Genomic DNA, 20,790 nt, shown 5'->3' with positions numbered 1-20,790 from the left:
GTTTTCTCCTGGTTTTCAGGATTAAGGGTGACTAAAATTTAATGTATTCATATTGGGTAACCTAGAGATCAGGAGAGAGGCTGCAAGTTACGTGCCTTCTGAACGCCTAATGCAAGGCATCTTCCTGGAAAGCCTCAGCGATGATGCAGGTAGCCCTGTATCATAACATGTCATTCAACATGTTGGCACTGACCTTAGCAGCATGAGGTCATGAGACTGGGTTTGGTTTTTTTGTTTGTTTTGGTTGGTTGGTTGTTTTTTTGTGGTTCTTTTTTTTTTTTTTTTTTTTTTTTTTTTTTACATATATGTGCATCTATAGAAGATTTTTTTAAGCTGAGGAACAGAAAAGTACAATATTGTGTTGGGATTTTCCACTGTTCTTGACAGGGGAGTGTAGGGGCTGGGGCTAATGGGAGATCTGGAACCTGCTTAGTGCCCCAGCTCAGCTCAATCTGCAGTAAATCTATACCTGTCACTGGCTGGAGGCTTCAGCTCAAACAAGTACAGGAGTATTGTTAAATCTTCTGTTGCAGGTTTTTTTTTTTTGCTGTTGCATATAACTCAAGATGTTGGCTCACAGAGGAATAAGAAAAAATATTCTTCTCTTAAGAAAAGAACAACAAAACCACAAGCAAGTTGATTATCTATGTGAAGTCCTCAGATGCAGGCCTGCAGGAAAACCTGTAACACTGCTGAAATACAGGCGGCAGGGCTTTTTTTCCAGATGAATACTTTTAGTAAAACATTTTCATAATTTCCACACAGTGGTAATCATTTTATTGCTTTGCTTTATCTATACCTATTACTGCTCATAGAGTAGCTGCACAGTTCTGATAACCTAGTGGAAATGCATTCCAAGTGTAACTCAAGATTTGCAGAATTTCATAAAATTCTCTGAATTTCCACTTCAAAGCACACTGGCACAGTTTAGTATGGCTGTTAATAAGACATTTTTAGGTTCAGTATTTTGATCTGGAAACATAGTTATTTCATTTTCTGGTGATTTATATGTTTCTTTTCTAAAGGAATTTAGGGTTTTCAAAGTTATCAGTCCATAATTGAGATTTTACAATTAGCTGGCCCATCACTGTAGTAGCAAAATATTAGTCTATGGGATTACAGAGAACAGCACTGAATAAAACAAATCAGCCTTGCAGAGCCAGACCCAACTGCACAGGCAAGATTTTGCTCCGCATTTCAATATGAGAAGTTGTTAACAGATCATATATAAATAACTCTTGAAAGGGAAACGGACCCAGCATGGGAATGTGTTTATCTATAGGCATGCCTGCACTGATTCTTATCCAAACTTTGTCTTTATTCAATCAACCTATCCTTTAAATGGGGCCTTTAGTTTCAAAACTGAGGCTTGATTTTTACCCTCTTGAGGTGCAGCAGTCACAAAAGAAGATACCTGAAATGTGTGGAAGTGATAAACACTTACGATTCCCACTGGTCACCACTGATATATTCAGTTGTGCCCAGGACCCTGCCTTGTGGTGAAAGGAATTCATTGTGTACATCTTCAGAAGTCAAATACTTTAAAAGTAGAGTCCAAATTATAAAAATATGCTTCTACTTGAGTCTATAGCAGGCTGTTAATGATTGTAATGGTAGAGTTTCTTTCCAACAAACCTCTGAATAAAGTATTTCCTTGAGCTGGCTGTTCTCATAATATCTTTTCTGAAAGCCTTTTGGTCTCTGCTCAGGAGCTCTCTGTTGCCTTAGAGATACTACTGTATATTGTATACATGAAATAAACCCAACAAAACTGCCTGGGGAGTCTGCCACAGTCAGTAAACTAACACTTAGATCCCACCACAAATGGTTCCAACTCCTGATGGTTTGCCAGGCTGGTTTTGACAGGCTACATTGTAGATAAATAGAGGCGTTTATTCTATACTTTGGAGAAATTAAAGAATTAGGTATTTATTGTGATCCAAAAGTGAATAGTTGGAGATTGCTGGTCTACAGATTACTCCCCCCCCCCGCAAGGTTACATTTGCTTTGATTGTGTGGTGAAGTTATTTTGTACTTGCCTATATTTTGGTACCTTGGATATGAATTTTTCATAGTTCATGCAGCCATAGAAATGCCCAAAGAATAAAGAGAAAAATCTATATATGATACTGCCATGATGAGGGAAATAATTTGTCATTTTTCTTAATTTTGTTTGTTTCCACTAGAACTGCTTTTAAGGAAAAAAACCCACCTTTGTAATTTTTTAATCAAAACCCTACTATATTCTCTATCTGTGCACCTTCACTGACTCTAATGTCACTGCATGAATACAAATAAAAGCAACACTCGGCTACCATACTTATTTTAGCAGTACTCTGGTAGTTTTCAGACTATCAGATGTGATTTTATATCTTTATTCTCATGATTTGAGGACTGAAGCTCATGTTAATATCTACTTCTCACCCTTAAAATCTCTAAGTGCTCTATGGCAGAGCACAGATATTCTTACATTCATGTTTTTTAGGTGTCAAAACTAGAGATGCAGGGAGCAAGAGCAACCACTGAAAGTCCCAGGGAGGATGATATGTAGTGTCCCCAAGAACATAACCTACCTACAGGGATGCATTAAATATGACATTTAACTCCTCAACACACACTCAGGTCAATGCAAGTCAGCTTCAGTCCGAACTTGGCCTTTTCGATAAAGTTAGAAGTGAAGTCTGGAAAAATACACATTCAAAGTTTTGACTTTTGCAAGAAAGCCTTGCTTTCACAGAGTTCCTCCATAAAGTATGAGAGGCTGAAGTTTGCTAGAAAGAGGAATATAAATATTCTTTCCTCCTTGAATATTTTTCTTTAGAGTGCTCCCAAAGAGATAATGATTTGTATAAGATTTCTATGACCATATTACTAATAATTTAAGGCTCCTAAATATTTATTAAAAATCTTCTATTGTTCAACTATGGAATAAAGCTTTTTTGTTTGTTTGTTTGTCAGTTAGAAACAGGTGACAAGTCTTCAAATGAAATTGCAATAGGGCATGTTTCTGCATGGCGTCAAGTATCCTCAATCCTTGTATTTTCAGTAAATATGAAGATTTTTACTATTTTGTGGAAGACTGTTTAGTTTTGCAAGAGTCTGTTTCTGATATCTATAGAATTCATTCATTATAAATATTTAAGGACTGTTTCAGCATAGGCATGTGATTCAATAGAAACACAAAGCTTTTAATACATAATTAGTCCAGGTCAGATAAGTGGTACATAAGGGTCTGAATATTGAACAGTTAAAGCCTATCTGATTCTAATGAAAGTAGCTGCATTAGTTCTTCCAGGAGGAATCTGTTCTTTGTTTCTCTCGGGTCTTGCACAGTTTTCTGGCTTTTTTTATTTTTTGAGTAAACATTGTGTATGAGAATCTGATTCTCTGAGTGCACATGTATAATTTAATTTTTACAAGAAATCTTACTCCTTCTGGCTCAAAGTTAAATGTATGCAGAATCAAAGCCTTAAGATTACAATTGGAAAGTTTAAGTAGTAGGTGGGCTCTGCAATGAGTTTTAATCTACCCCTTTTATTTGACCTCACATTTATTTTGATGCACTGAAGCATTTTACACTTTAAGCAGCCTTGCACTGGAAATATCCAACTCCTACATTATTTCTGACTGGCTTTATTGCAGGAACTGCAGAGAATCTGGTTAGGCACCTATGTGTTGCAACAGTATTTAACTCTGAAAAAAACAACTAGAAACTGGAATAAAAATGGTGATATATAAATATACAAGCTTAGCATCCCACATACATACACTACCTAAATTCTTTCTTGATTTCTGAGGGGAATTAGGCCTCTAGCTCTTTTCACACTCCTGTATGGAACAAGCATGTAAGAGCTTTATTCAGCGTACCACACTTCCCAAAACAAACCATTAACTTGAACGCTGGTTGCACTGGAGTTTTTAATCCTAGAGTAAGTGGTAATAGCTATTATCGATGTTGTCAGGCCAAGAAACAGTCTTCCAATGAGCAAAATACACAAATCTCTCTATCCCATCATGTGAAGCTCACCCTCCCGGAGCGATTCTACAAGCCAACTCAACTGACCTAGTAACTATTCCTCTGCTTCAAAGTGACTTTTCTACACTGATAAATTTGTGCTAGTAACCTGTACAGATATGGAATTTGTCCCTATAGAGATGTGATTTTAATCTATCATCAAGAAGATATTTGTAGCCGGCTTTTGTGCAGTAGATTATTGATAGTGCCTCTTCCTTTATGCTTAGGATGCCAAGTAAGCGAGGCAAACTCTAAAGAATTTCAATGGACTATCTCAGACCTCCCTGAAATGGCAAATAAACTGCACAGTGGGTTGTATTCTCATATATTTTGCAAATGCTGCAGAGGAAAATAAATCACCACAGATACTGAGACACGTGTAAGTTTCAGTCTGAAACATGGACACGCTTCCAAAACTGCAATAAAGAGCTGTCCTTTGTATTTGAAGATGTCAGGCTGCTGGAATCTAGTGTGAGCTGAGGTTGTCTGACATCGGTTTCATTATGGCTACTTCCAGACTTCTCATATTTAGATAGTATGATTGAAGCTTTAGTGCAGCGTGCTCTGTACAACTGACAGTACCTTGGGCAGAACATGACAGATTTTAGCAAACAGATTAAAAGCAAGTTGAAGTGACTTTCTGCTCTTTTTGATTAATTTTGTGCGTGTGGTCTCATACTGTTGCAACATCTATGGAAATAGGTTGGTGCATCATAACCTCAAGGATAGAAACGAAAAGGAAGAAAATGAGTGTAGAGGGTTCTCTTCCTAACATGGAAATTGCTGAAAGACCTGCTGTTGGTGATGCTCTAATTACTTTGTACTCTGCCTTATCAGTGGTGTTGAACAGGGATGTAAATTGTGGTTCAATTTAAACAGCATTAGTTTTACAAGCTGAATGAAAAAAACCCCAACATCCTGTGTGCTTGGCTCAGTGAACTAAACTTCCCAATGAATGCCCTGGTTGCTGTGCTTTTCCTTCTTAGTTTGCATGCGGAGTGTCAGAAATCCCTTTAAACAGAAGAAACACATAGTTACAGAGTTTATACCTCTGAGTCTGGGTGGTAGAAGTGCTTAAAATTTCAGGTGGGACTCGGTGGAAAACTAAACAACAAGGGCTGGCTGTACAGACACCACATGTACCTTCTGGCACTGCAGTATTTCTCTTTCTTACCCATCCACTAAAAAGAGCAATGCATAGCATCTGGTATAGTGTTTGTTGGAGACTACTGCATGGCTCCACCACAGGAAGATAAATGAAGGTTAATGCATCTATTGTATTCTCTCGTTGGAAGGTTTTATTCCATAGGGGCATTCTAATTATAATACTTTTGCCATCCAGGAACTGAAACCCACAAGAAACCTAGTTCCTTTAGTCATTGAGTCATTCGAGGGTTGCAGAAAAATAAAGGCGGGAGCAGAAACAGCAAAGCAAACGATAAGAAGGTGATGCCGTTGCCCGCACAGTGGTGTCCAGGACCACTTGAGGTGCCCTAGGATGTCCAAGACATTCCCATAGTGCAGGCTGGTGTGATCAAGAGCCTATGGAGAGCCACACACCTCTGGAGCAGGAGCTGAAGGCTGGCTGGGCTGGCCCACAGCAGCTAACAGGGCACTACGCACCTCCGGCTGGGCAACTGAGTCCTCTCCTCTTCGCTTCTCCTATTGGCAGGGAAGAACTCTTACTCTAGAGTAAAAACCATTATAGCCAGCTGTAACCCCAAACAGATGTGGAATAATTTTGTAATTTTTATTTTTTTATAACTTTTTTTTTTCCCCAAAACAATTTTGTAAAAATTATTTGCACTAGGGCTAGAAGACATCGTGAGGATTAAGTCTCAGGTGCAGATACAACACAAATTTCATCCCATTGCTGTTTTACAATCGAAAGAGAGTGGAATTTAATATCAGTTCACCAACAAAGATCTCTTTACAATGTCGAGGCTTCAAACAAGCCATCCACTTAAAAGTTGTGGTTTGAAACACGGATATCACTAAAATGGAAAATGGTCAGACATAAGCAAGTTCATTTCCCTATATCCCCAAGCAGTTATTAATGGTAACACTATCATTCATTATTTACCTTTTCTGTGTTTAATCTGTGACGTAAAGTGTTTTATAACCAAGAGGCAGTTTTTTGACCCATCTAATCCCAGCTGGTATTTCTAAATCTATTTATACTCGATGTAAAATATTTAGTTAATATTTTTTACTCATTAAGAGTGTAATTCTACAACTGTGTTAATTGTTAATGGCCAATTAAAGCAGATTAGTATTTTTTAAATGGAAAAATACTAAAATCATTTCTTAATATAAAGATTAGATAAATTTTATCATTTCAGTCGACACTTAATTCACCTCACTATCTGATGATATTAATTTTAAGAATTTCTATTGCTCCCTCTAAAAAAAAAAAAAAAAAAGAAAAAAGGGAAACTTCAGCAGGTGCAATTCCCCCCCCTCCCCCGCCCACCCCCCCAATTAATAAAGGATCACAGACATTTTTATCAAGGTGGAATATGCTTTTGATAGCTCTGTTTCAGCAATTTTCCTGAACTGGAACACATTGGTTTTTTCTAGTCCTGTGAAGAAGTTTGCAGTATGATGGATAACGTATCATGAATAATTAGACATTGCGAGGCTGTAAATCCCAACAGAAACAATGCATCTCGCAGATTAGTTGTTTCTTCTACAAAGGGCAGTATACAATGATGGAGCAGAGCCATTCATTTTAGATACATTCCATTTGCAAGTAATCTTTCGTGTGAAAGAAAAACAAGATGTATGATAGTTTACACGTCAATTAAAGCATGTTAGGAATGAAAGAGCATTTTCAGAAGCCTGAAAACAAAGTTTTTCAGATGATGAATTAGCTTTTGGCTAGAGATTAATACCTGTGCAAAAATCAAGAGTGGCCTCATTATGAACCTACCTTCCTTGGATTCTTGCAATTAACAATGAAAATGAATGGGAAGGACTTGTCTTGTAATTAGTGCAGGTTGGGACATCTGAACTGTCCCAGCAAGAGCATCTGAACTTTCCCAGTGCAGTGAAAGAAAACTTCAAAGAAGTCGTCATTCTTTCAGTTCAGTTGGCTGATTGGGTTGGGGTTTTTTAAAGGATTAGCTCCCTGCTGTGGCAAATAAGTATTGAAATGCTGGAAATGCTGATTTTCAGAAAGACTGTTCAGAATGAAAGCTGCTTTTTCTTTCTATTAATCGTATTCCCATGTGTCACTAGAATGTAGAAGGTGGGGAATTCAGGGAGGAATCTGCATTATGATAGCAGTGCACTTTGACCTTCCTGTGATACCGTCTCTCCTTTGTTGGACCATGAAGTTTTCAATGCTAGAATGTCAATCAGTTGTCTGAAATTCATGAGTCTTTAACATAACTGAAGTGGATGAAAATGTACCGATTAGAACAATATTATGGAACGGGAGGCTATACTCACAAGTGGAAAGTTCTTTACTATTAGCTTTTGTTTTAGGTCTCTTTAAAGCCACTAGTCTGCGGTTCCTGTCCAAAGAAATGATTTTCTATAAGCTTCTCCAGGTTTTTGCCTTTAGTTGCAAGGACATGCATGCTGCATTTTCAAATGCTGGTACTATGCCAATAAACTAATAACACAGTGTTCTTCTTAATGAGGTGGCAGTTTTCCTACCTCTGAAAATTAAGAATGTCAGTCTGCGGCAATTTGGCATGAGGTAGCTCTGCCCATATCACTCTCTTCCAGTAGCAGTGAGGACAAAGTGCTGTTATTATCCATAAGCCCAGATCGAACTTGAAGTTCTATATGTAATATATCTCTAGCTCATCCCCTAATCAGTAGTCTTCCTATGGAAGACAGAAAGGCCCTCTCATAAGTGTTGCTGCCCAATGTCGTACAGCTGGCAGGCAGGAACGGGAAGGACTAGGCAAGAAATAAAAGGCTAATCACTACCCCTCCGCAGCTTGTAGATATTTGAATAATATGCACATTATTGTGTAAGCAAAATGGAAGAGATCAACTTATGAATGTGAAAGATGATATCAACCTTTACTTAGAAGAATTACTTGCACTTCCGGACTAACAAGCCTCAGAAAAAGCAAGATGCTGCAAAATGCAGTGTAACTGTGCCAATAATTTTCCATAGAGCTCGAGTGCTTTCTCTGGCAAAACACCCCTTGAGTAAGGACTGCAAATGCTGTGGCAAGTGAAAAAAAGTATTTGTTATTTTAAAAAATGTATGTGGTCAGAAAAGTGACTGCAAGAAATGACAGTAGATCTATGTCCTGTGTATTTTCAGTCTTTCTGCTGACTCCTGCAGAAAAATAAGTATGTGCTATTCTTTATACCAGTTAGCATTGCAGAGCCAACACATCTCTGGGAAGAAATGAGCTGAATTCTGACCTGGCTGTATTAATTAAGTCCCCGATGAAGACTCTTTATTATAGATGATGACGCATGGACCATAAACAGCCCAACTTGGTGTTCAGATCTCAGGCAGAATTTTAGTGCTGGAAATGAGAAGACCTTGTATGTCAAGTAAATCTCATCAGGAGTCACTCACAATGAACATTGAACTCACTGACACCACCTATAGACTCATTTTTCAGGGTATAATTGCATTTTAACACAAATTTCTTTTGGTCCTTGTCCTTGAAGTCCTCTTTGTTCATCTATAAAACAGATGCTCTTTGGGCAATGGGTAGACCAGCTCAGCACAATGAGGACATTAATGCTTCTGTAACCAGTTCCTTTCTAGCTTACTCTTACCTACAAATGCTGCTTAGGTACTAACAGAGATGAGAGAAACTTCCCTTTCTATAACTATGTGTATATTTTTCATTGCACGTGTTTATTTTCTTTCCTCCTCCCATGCTTACACCTCCTTTTTCCTGGCTGTTCAAAGAGCTCAAAGTTGAGAACATGTTTTAAGGATGTGGGACTATTTCCGAGGACACTAGGAAATTACTGTGTGATTAAAAATGTGCATTTACAGTTTTCTCCACTGATAATGTTTAACTTTAAAGCAATTTCCTGTCCTGTTAAGGGCTGCTTTAATTTTAACAGATGGCACCATTTTTCATCATCGAAACCGTAAACCTTTATGTAATTTACTTACATATAATTTGTATTTATTTCCTTGCAGGTTCTTAATTTTTTGAATGTAATAGCTCTCAGTGGATTCTGCCATGTACCGCTGAACTGTGCCAAATATTCAGCATTGATTTTCATATTGACTTATATCAATTGTGCCATTAGTGTAAAATAGATGGGGAAACACATTGAATATAATATTCTGAATGTTTTCATTCTTCAATCTGATATTAATAATTCAGAATGTATTTAACAGGGAATATGCATTAAAATCTCTGCCAGGATTTGAAAATAAATTTACCACAGGCCCTTTTGACTACGTTGGTTATGTGTTGGCTTATTCACTGTAATTTTTCCTTTCTGTCCCTCTGCCATGTGTATTCCCTCCTTCTAGCCTGTCCAAAGCACTGCTACAAAAGTCTTTCCCCTGGTTGATCAAACAAAATCACTCAGGGTCCCAGCTGATGTACTTGTATAATCTCAAATGATTCCTGTTCTCTCTTGTTCTACCAACTACCTTCTGTTCTAGAAAAAAAATCCATGCTTGTCACAGTAAACTTATTCTACATTGATGCGGCAAGTCTCCTAGAGTCTGCAGCCCTCCTGTGAGGCAGATGGGAAATTCTGTGACAGCTTCAGTTAAATTTAAAATGGAAGTTTCGGATGAGTTCAATATGAAGATGAAATTCTGCCTGAAATAGTAGCTACTCTGTTTTTATTTTCAGCTTAAGTTGGATTGGGTTTGCACTAGCCTCATATTTACAGTTCAGCTGTGTCAACTATACTCCGTTTGTGTTTTCCTGCTGCCCTACCCTACTCATTGCTGATAAGAAACAGTTTTCAAATGTGCATTTCATTGTTCAAATGCAAGCTGAAGCTAACCCTAAACTCCATCCCTATGGAGCAGACCTTTTCAAGTATCTCACCTTACTGTTATTTTGTCTGGTTCAAATATGCATGGCTTTTATCGTTACTGTGCTCTGCCTGGTATATATAGTTCTGTGTTCATCTCTCTCCTACCATTTCCATGTTTTTTCTCAAAATGTAGCCATGCCAGAAATCTTTCCTCCTTAGTTGAACGTGCCAGTAATCACTCCTCATTCAACATGTTCTGACTGTCATTCTGTGTTTTCTCTCATGTTGGTTCTTCTTGCCTCCTTTTGCATTCAGACGTTTCATGACAGCAGGTTATATTATTCCATATTGGTAAAACACCCTGTGAATATATAAACTTATATACATGATTTTTAAGAATCATGTAGATGTGAAGAAGTGATATTTTTAAATTCTTTGGGATTGATTTCAGTTTGGCATGCGTTAACTTGTGCTGAAATTGCAAATATATTTTTTAAGTTGGTTGATACTTGAGTCATTCTAGATGGTATATATCCGACAAAGAGCGGTACAAGGCAAAGTGAAGCTGATATGTATTTGGGACAGAGAGGTGTGAAAATAATCAGTTGTATAGATGACACAAGCAAATGATATTATGCCGGTTGGTTTTGGTTTACACGTTAGGTTAGAGCTTTACATGACCTAGCTTGGTTAAGAGCGTTTGTGTACTTCTGCTGTTAAGCATATCTTTGATACTGATTTCAGTTGTGTTTTGTCTGCATCTATTTTACAAGCCCACAATCTCCTATTTTACCTTAATAATACAATATTTTGCTTTTCATGCTGGATAACTGTTAAGCTAGTAAGTGTGTTGGAGTTAAATGGACATTGTCATACTTCTTTACAATTTCTTCGTATTTTTATCCTCACAGAAGATGGAAAGACAAGCTTTCAAGCCTTTTTTATGACTTATCCTTTGCCTCTTTATTGTGCTTTTTCCCCACTGCTTTTTTTTGATGGGACTTTGTATTAATGATTTTTTGTTACCTTCTATGCTTGTGCCCCAATATCAGATAATTGTGGTGCTGCTCTGGGAACTGGGCATGACAGTTTGGTGCAAATGCTATTGCTACAGAAAAAGTGTGTTGGCAAATCAGACTCAATTCTAATTCCAATTCCACTTAAGAATAAATTCTATTGTCTGCTTTGAAGGATATCCATGACCACTGCCATGAATATAATGGGAGTTTTTGCCCTAGCAATGTCTTTGGCAGATCAACAATGCCCATACATGGTTAAGTTCATGGGTGATCCAGTCTGATAATTACTCAGTACCTCGGTGCATCAGAGTAAGACGCATCTCACCGGCAGCCACAGCATGTGAAAACATGTGCATGTTTACATGATAGTGGCATTTCCTTCCCTAAAGTAACATGATTTACTGTAGAGATCTCCAAAACTGGGGTTTGGGTTGTTTTGGGGTTGGGTGTTGTTTCTTGTTTTGTTTTGTTCTGTTTTGTTGAGCTAGCTACAATACCAGAAACAGGCCAACTCTGCCAGTGTGGATGTTTACGAAAAGTTAACGTGTCGCATTAAGGTGTGAGCTTGATCTATAAAATACTTAAAAATAATCTTGAATTCTACAGAAGCTGGGGATATCAGCTTTTTATGAGGTGCTTAGCCTTTCTCAAGATCAAACCTTTGTAACAACTTTGACCAGATAGATTTGGCCAACTGTTTTTTGCAGCCGCAACTTTTCATCAGGTTACCTTGAATTGGTTGAAACACAGATCCAGTTACTTCTGAACATAGTCTCCTGAGAATAAAAATCAAGTAGGAATCTGCTTATTAGCCACAGTAAAATAGCTTGAGTCTCAGCTGAATGTTTGCAATTCTGTTCCAAATTTTTCCTGATAGTAGATTATTTAAGTGCTAATTTTAATCTAACCTTCAGAAGTAAAAAGGCTGGTAATCAAGTTATATTTTGTATTTGTGAATTGTAGTATTATATTAATGTGTTGGGGTTTTGTCTGATTTATGATTAAAACAACTTTCCATCATGCGTGCATTTTCTGACTGGTTTTATTTTCTGATGTATAGTGTCACGTAGCACAGTGTACAGCCAGAGTATTTACTTTTTTGACAGGGTAATACAGAACATTTTCTAACTTATCTCCAGAAAATCTCATAGAGATCTGACAAGATAATAGCTTTTGCCTGTATCCTGTGCCTTTTCCTGTTTAGTTATTCAGTCTTTTATCTGGTGCTGTGAGCTCCTTAGATAAGTGTTACTTGATTGTTTAATAACTAAGGTGCTTTTCATAATGCCTATCATGCTGCCAGAAACCATGCTGTTTATTTCATTCATGTTCTGATCAATTGGGTATTAAGTAATTACTATTTTGGGCTATCTCCAAAGGCTCTTTGCCTCTGCAGTAGCCTCCATTACAAAGATGCTGTATTCTGGCACTCAGTTGTGTTGAGGTGTGTTGTAACTAATTACTGGAGAGCAGTAACAAATAAATTTCTTGGTCCATAGGACCCAAGTTGTATGGATTGCCAGCGATGCTGAACCATGCATATGAAAGTCTCTGTAGATCTTGGGAATGATTTTGCTTTTTCTTATGCTGAATGTGGTGTAATTCTGTTTAAAATATTTAGTTTGGTGCCCTAGGCCAAACATCTTCACCAGGCATGTTGTTAGAGGCTATGTAAATGGCCAAGCACTCATGAGGGGTGGAGAGCACTTACTCTGCACCTGCAGAAGAGCAAATGGTTTCATTTGCTCTGCACGGAGCTGAATTCACTCTCACCAAATCAAGCTATGTGAACCACACCAGCCTGCAGTAAGTGGGGAAGATCAGGGGATTTGCTTCGAAATTGCTCTGCTGCTTTGAGCCAAAATGCGAATATAAAAACAGCCTTTGTGTCTGCATCTCTGCTGTCTTTTCCTTTCCCTCTCTCTTTGGGTTACTTATAGGAAAGACAGATCTTCCAGAGAGGTGGCTTTGTGATCGCAAACTTGTTAACTGTGGTTTGGGTGTTGGTTGGTTATGAGGAATTCCCATGATAGCAGTGCCTCCGAGGGAGTTTTATATCTTGTCTTCCAAGCATATACTGTTCTTCTGCTCATCGTGAAAGAGCTGGAAGACAAAAAAGCCTGTGCAATTACACCAAATGCTCAGTCATGATACAAAACCACAGGAAGCAACTGTAACCACAAAGTTTTTTATAAATATTTGTCCTGGAAAGGAGGAGCAGTAATAAAAGCAAGTCACCAGTGGAGGCTGCTGGAAAGGTGACCAGGGCATGACTTTATTGACAGTGAACGTGCCTGCAGCTACCATGGAGATAGATTTATATTAACAACTGAGATTGTAAAAGGGATGTTGAAAACCAAGCCCCAAACCCTGTGCCTCATTAACAAGAGTAACAACAGAAATCTTAATGGAAGTGGGAAATACTTTGAATTTACTTCATTTTCTTTACAGAGGAGTCTAGTGATTTTCCTTCAAGCAGTTCATAAGACAGGCTGCTAAGAAAACAATAATAGGGAGTGATTTCATTATCGCCAAATTCAGTCTTGAAGCCAGTCATTTTGGTGTCAACCTACAATTACAGGCAATCGCTGCCGTTCGCCTGGTTGTCCTAGTCTGTTACTGTTTACAGTGTGTACTTACCTAATGCACAGCATTGTGTCAAGTGGATTGTACTTTTGTTGTAGTTAATCAGCTATGTTGTATTTTCTTTATGATGTAACGTTGCTTCCGTGGAAAGCTATAGGCAGATGAAAGTGTCTCTAGTTAAAAGAGGAAAGCATCTTTTTTTGTTTTTTTCCTGCTCTCCACTTGCTTAGTAGCCTCACAGAGATTGTATGTATCAGCTTGTGACCTGAGAAGATTAAAAGGGTTTCTTGCTAATATATGCATGATAGCCACTGAAAACCCCATTGGCACATTCTACCTGGTTTGCAAAATTCTGGAACAATTTTTGAGAAACCCTGCCATAGAGCTGGAATCCCCAAACCACATTAGATAAAGACTTCTAGCCAATGCAGGAGCTGGTATGGGCAGCAGAGGCACTTGCACCCACCGCGGCTGGTGGCAGCCGGAGCAGCTGCCAGATTTGCTCCAGTGAGCGTGTGGAAACCGCTGCCCTCCCAAAATGAGAGAGGATCGCAGTGGTTCTTGGAGAGGCAAAGGACATGGCACGTGCTAGATTTCAGGTTGGAGAGAGCACGCTATGGGATCGGTCCTTCTGTTTCTGTGCCCCAGCATCAGATTTTTTTGCCAGTGAATCTTTTAAAATGCTTTTTAACCAAAGGTAATTCATTGAGTTTGAGTGTTACCGAGCTGTATAATTAAGTTTCTTTCATTCTTGGCAAAAGCCTGAATCAGTTAAAACTGGTTTCCAGTTAGCCTTAGAGTATGGAGACATTACTGAATTTCCTCAGTTTAAAGAAAGGGCTTTCTCCCTTCCTACTAGTCCTCAGAAAACCCAACAACAAAACTTGCTGAATTGCTGATGATCCTAATTGCTCATAGATTTGTTTGTTTGCTTTGCTAGGAACGTAGCAGGTTTTAGTTAAACAGCAACAGTTTTCTCTTGCGCCCTGCAAAGGTCCTGGCTAGACATGTGAGTCTGGGGCTCCCTGTGACCAGAGCCCATGGGTAAGCACTCGAGGTCTCACCACCCTAACGAACCACGCAGAGCGGTAACGCTGACATTTACGTAGTACGGAAAATGTCATTAAGGGAACTACACTGATGATCATGCTGAGGCTGAAATGAGACCAAGAAAATCTTAAACACCCCATATTGGCAAGTTGGAAAAGCTCAACCACTTTCATGTGAATAATTTCAGTGCCTCGTTTTAAAAAATCCTGGCAGCAGTTTCAGTCTTCCTTTAGTTGTACGTGTTTGGAGCAGAAGTGAGAAAATAAAAAGATGCAGGTTTTAGGCTTTTCAGTGTAACAGCTTACAGACAATATTGAAGTTTTTGATAATTACTGAGAGTTCTTCTGTGTGACACTTTTGATCGTTATATTTTCATGAGGATTTCTGACTTCCTGAGGAACATAGACCTTTGTGAATTCTTGTTGTTACAGCTCTGTGTTTTTTTTAAAAAAATCTAACCTTTTACATAAGTTTTCTGTAAATTCTTCTCATTAGGCAAAATGTTGTGTTTGATTCATTTAACCCATCTACTTGTGTGATATGGCAGTCACTTCATTAAACATCTAGATGAGAATAAACAGAAAGCAAGCTGTCTTGCAAAAACAAGATCTCGTGTAATGTGTTAAACTATATTAATCATTCCAGTTCTCCATATTAAAAGATAATTAGTGCTCATAGCATAAAAATTATGGTATACAAAAAACTGAAAGCATTTTTATAACAGGCGCGCACACAGATACACACACTTAATCCTTGCACAGCGCAATAACTAAAACCCAGTTATATCTCAGCTGATTCTCACATAATATCCTTTCCCTTAAATAAATTCTCATCTTTCTTACCCAAATCTGCAACTCATAAGTTATGCAGTGTAGCACTATGAAAGTAAGACCATACGGCATAAATGTAGGCTGAAGAAATACAGTCTTGTAGTCAAAGAACATCACTCTTCAGGGAGCTATACCTACCTAGAAATCTGGGGGAGGGAGAGCATGTGGCTAATCTATGGGGAGTTTTGAATCATGTCACTGTTGGGAATGATGAGGTCAACACACTCTAGGTAGTAGCTTCTCAGAAGAGTAAGGGTTTCTGCTTTCTCACTGTCAGAAATGGATGTCTGTAGCATTTTGGTTTTCACACTCACTTTGCCTGATTGGTCCACAGTCCCTTGCAGAGAGATGTGTCACTATCACTAGGAATGTATTACTACTCGCAGTCTCCGTGTTCCTTATTTTAGCCCTCAAATCTTATGGGTCTTTGCTTCGTGAGGAAGGAGTGGGGACAATGTTGGGTCAGGGGAATTCAGCCTTTGAGGCAGAAAATAATCTGCAAGACAGATGAGATGAAGGTACTGTAGCTAATCCATCCTGAAGCACCTAAAATGACATTATTTTGTAATTTGTGTGTGATACTCCTACCTTGCCACCCATGTAGCCATCTCTGAACTCCTTCGTGGTGTGATGCCCAGCACACTGGCAATCCTTAATACCTTTTCTAGTGTTTCAAACTGAAAAGACGTTGCAGTTCAGTCTATGATCGTACATAAGGCTCTTCCTTACTTTGCATTTAAGGCTGTTGTGTATATATGTGCAAAAAAAGCTATAAGGGTGATCATGATGGTCTTGCATTTGGCCAAGATGCATCCTGCAGTGGCTATTACTTAGGTATATATTCTCAGGTATTGATGAGTTATTTACTAGAAGTGCTTACTGGTTTAGTGAGCGCTTTTACTTTGATCTTGATCCTGTCACCATCGAAAGGTTGCTCCCACGTTGATGAATAATGTTCTGTACGTATCTGTGGTTTGATGCAAAGCAGATACTATACAGTGAAGGGTGAAAGAATCTTGTCCCCTGGGACTCAGGTGTTAGTGAGGAGATGTGAAGCAGTGAAGATAACAGGAGCTTAATGTATTATAACATTTAAAAAAAGGTTATCCTTATGCTTCACCTATGCAGACCCTGTCCATGCTGTTCCGTTACTGTTGCTTAATTCTAGGAAAAAATTATTTACTCTTGTATTTCTGCTGCTTTGTTTGGGTTTTATTTTTTGGTGGGGAGGAGGGAGTGGAGTTAGGGAGAGAAAGAAGGCCTGTTAGGAATGTAATTCTATTATTAAAATAGAAAACCTCAGAGAGAGAACGCTGCCTTCCTTTCCTGGAAGGTGGGTTTTTTCTATCTTTACCATAGAAAAAGCAAACAGTTAGCAACTCTTCCTAAACACAGGCCCAACTTGTACTGGATACTGCATTTCAGGACTTCATCTAATCAGGGCATGGAATAACAGGAAGCCTGAAAAATCATCTCCCAAAACAGAATCAAATTATCGTTCTTTTTATCTCTGCAATCGCATTCAACTTTTCAGTGCAGTTCTAGTGGATAGACCTTTTTTGGCTGTAAATGAAGGCAGCTGTTGGCTTACGATACCAGATTCTAGCCAAAATTATCAGTTTGGCAGTTTAATAAGCATTGATATTCATCCTAAACTTTTAAAAAGGCATAAAGATATATATTAACTGTAATGCAAAAAATAAAGATATCTTCCCTAATTAATGGGAATTGCACTAAAAATCAAAAATCTTAACAAGTTTGGGTGAGTTTCTGTGTCCAGGCTTTTGAACGTGTGCTTTTACCACAAAATTAGCAGAAATATCAAGGTCCAGCAAGCAGTGTGTCTCGTCATCTATGGATTTAAAAGCAAAAGGAGCACATGTTGACACAGTAGATGTAGGAAATACAGTGTCACTGAATATAATGTACCAAATGTTTGGTTATCTTGTTATTAGAGTCTTTACTTTTTTGGCAAGAAGGTGTGCCAGAAGCATGGGTCAGTTCAGCTGAATGAAATTTGCTTTTAATAAGCTTTATTTTGTCTTTTGAAATTAGATGTAGCCACACTTTAAGTGGAAACCTCTCTTCTTATTTGGCCTACCTGCCTTCCAGTTAAAAAGTGACTTATTTTTTGCCATGCAAACCCAAAAGCCTTTTGGATATTGTAAAGCTTGAGCACGTAGACCCTTTGGGTGGGTCTTGAACTTTTTATGTGTGTGTAGTTGTAAATGGTGCGTAATAAACTAATGAATAGGACTGAGGTAGCTTGAGTGGCACGTCAATGCCAGGTGGAGCTATATACCCTATTGGGCAACGGAGCAGAATTTCAGTTAGACAAATGGGGCTAATAAAGCATAAAACACTTGTAGCTACACAGTGACTTCTTGTGTATGCTTACAGTGTCAGTATGAATTTTACAGTATTAAAGATTATCTAAACGTGATCAAATTCAAAATTGTAGCTAGATGTAACCATGACACTAGATTAACTGATTAAAGCAGCCTTTGAAAAAAATGAACATAAACAATCTGTAGATCTATCCTGTATTGAACTTGACAAATACAGGAAGATCAGAGTTTATGAAAATAGTCATGCTATGATTTACACTTAACTTACTTTGGAGACTATAAAACTGAACAATTTTACATGACCGAGTATTTAAAAGAAAGATTAGACACACACGCATGGGAGTGCAGGCATATGACCATACAGTGCTCAAATGCATTTCAGCTGGGATATTTCCCACCCCAGTAAACTGAAGTATGCAACTAATTTTTTTTTTCCCCCCATTACTTGCCAGTTCTCCTCAATCTGTCTCTTTTGTCTGTCATTGAAAAGAGAACATATGTTCTCTTGTAGGTTCTTTGTCACTTACCTAGTGTGATATAAGGAAAAAAATTATAAAGCCCTGCCCAGCAAATTACCAGTACTTGTTCCTGCAAATCTGGTTTGTCAGCCCCAAATGGCTGTTCCCTCAGCTCATGTGATATATCCCCCGTCTGTAGAAGCCCAATGCAGTGGGGCTAAGAGCCTTGATTAGGATTCTAGCATGGTGCTGAAACGTGAATCATTTGTAAGAAAAGTGTGTGTTTCTGGCAGGAGGCAAGGAGAAATTTCAAGCCCTGTAAGCTGTTTCAGAGAAAGAAGAGAGTAACCTCCATTGCTGTGTTAGCCAAAGTTTACAGGTTGATAAGAAAGACAGAATCATAGAATGGTTTGGGTTCAAAGGGACTTTAAAGATCATCTGGTTCCATCCCCCCTGCCATGGGCAGGGACACCTTCCATTAGATCAGGCAATTTTTCCTTTATTCCAAGACAATTTATGAAATACTACTGAGGGTATAATAGCAGCAATTTAATTATACACTCTCTTTATTACCAGATCGTGAGATAATTTGCACAGCTTTCCAAGATATTTTGCATATGCAAAAAATTCTATGACTTGTGTTAGCTATTTGTTTAGGTCCTTTGGTGGAATGCTTTCCATTGGTATTAATTAATTTCTTTATGTTCCTATGGCTAGAAATTTTACTAAAGAAGTGTAAAATTTTTATTATTATTCTATGAGTAAAGGATGGTCTTCTAGATGTCATAAAAGAAGCTATTTCTTCCCTAAAGGACTTAATCAGAAAGATCAGCCAGTGAAGAATTCTCTTCAGATCAAAATCCACAGCTTGCTTCCATTTGTGACCTCTGAGGGTCGGTTAAAAATGTGTTTAGTGTTTTGACTTTTTTTCTTTTCTTTGTCTGTTCCTCATTACAATAGGACTGGAATTGACCTGACAATTAAGTGAATACCTAAGGACTTAAGCATAATTATCTGCTAGTTCTCAGTTGTATAACCTGGGACATTACATTTTACAGAAGACAAACATTTGTCCTTTTTCACATGCCAAGTTTAACAAGGTAACTCACGACAATTGTTTGTTCCTTTTTTTCCCCACATTCATATAAAAACTGCTAATAAATAAAAAAAAAAATTCATTCAGGTTGCCAATATATAAAATCCTATAATCTGTCTTTATTGTCATGTAGCCATCATTATCATTCATTATTTATATGTAGGATAAAATAGGTGAGCTTACATTAAGATGACTGGTAACAGAAGCTACACTTCTAGAGACAGAGAGGATGGTAACAGTAAATAATGAATTTCCTTTTCATTCTTCAGTTTTTATTTTATTACAGAAATTTTTTTTCTGCATTTTATTGGACAGCCATTATAAATTACTATAAGAACATGCTTATATTATTATCTAATTTAAAAAAAGTAGTAACTTTTCCTTTCAAGGTTACCCTTGAATTATTCCATTTTAGCAACTCTGCACCTTCTTGATCTCCTACAAGTTAAGCTCATTCATTCTCCTTTTTTTTCTACCTTACAAACAGAATGAGACAAGTCAATACTTATGTGAAATAACCCAAAGATATGGAAATATACTGCTTAATAGCATTACCTGGCATTTTCTTCTTTTGGGTCACTACCAAACACATGGCCATGCTGCTTGCAAATGCTCTACCAACATACAGTAGTGTCCTTGTTCAAATTTGTCATGATGATGTTCCACTTGGGTTGTAGTAATGCAGAAATCTGGTTTAGTTCTATGTTCGTTCTCATTGTTCCTGACTGTTCTGTGGCTACATATCTATGTTCTCCTATGTGGTCCTTCAGTAGCAAAAGACAGTTGATTTTTCTTTTTTTTAAATGCATTCTCACCTATCTAAAATTTGTTGTTGAGCCTTAGTTAAGGACTTTAAAGTGCTTTGAGGCCTTAAGAAGTATTGTCTTCTCTACTGCAAAATATCGTATGTATTATGATAGCAGGATTTCTCCAACTTCTCTGAAGTGGCTATAGTCAGGTCATGGGATGCTTATTTTGATTTTTCATCACGGTCATCACTCGCTGAAAGCCGAGCTTTCCTCTTCTACTACTCTGAGTTGTGTTTCTAACTTGCCAGCATCACGCTAACCCTTACTAAATACCTTCAGGGCTTGAGAACATCACTTGCCAATCACAAGGACTACCCTTGTCCTCGAGTCTGGAACTATGGCATTCAGGATCATCAGATAAGCTGTTATTTTGATATTTTTTTTTCTTCATAATTTTAATGATAAAATGTTAATGGGTCACAGTTAATTAATTCTTTCTATCATGACAAGTGATTGCCTCCAGCAGAGCTCCTCTTATGAATGTAGAAAACAGAGGTTCCTCTCTGATATTGTTTGGACAAGTTACTTGACCTGTCAGTTTTGTTTAATTATTACAAATGCCATTAAGAAGCAAATGTTAAATGTCACAAGATAACAGCCCCCTAAAACACCATGTGAAGCAAGTGCTTTTTTACATGCAAA

The sequence above is a fragment of the Accipiter gentilis genome, chromosome 6 (assembly GCF_929443795.1).
Source record: "Accipiter gentilis chromosome 6, bAccGen1.1, whole genome shotgun sequence".
NCBI classification, from domain to species: Eukaryota; Metazoa; Chordata; class Aves; order Accipitriformes; family Accipitridae; genus Astur; species Astur gentilis.
The sequence above is the reverse complement of the archived record's forward strand: the minus strand, read 5'-3'. Positions refer to the sequence as shown.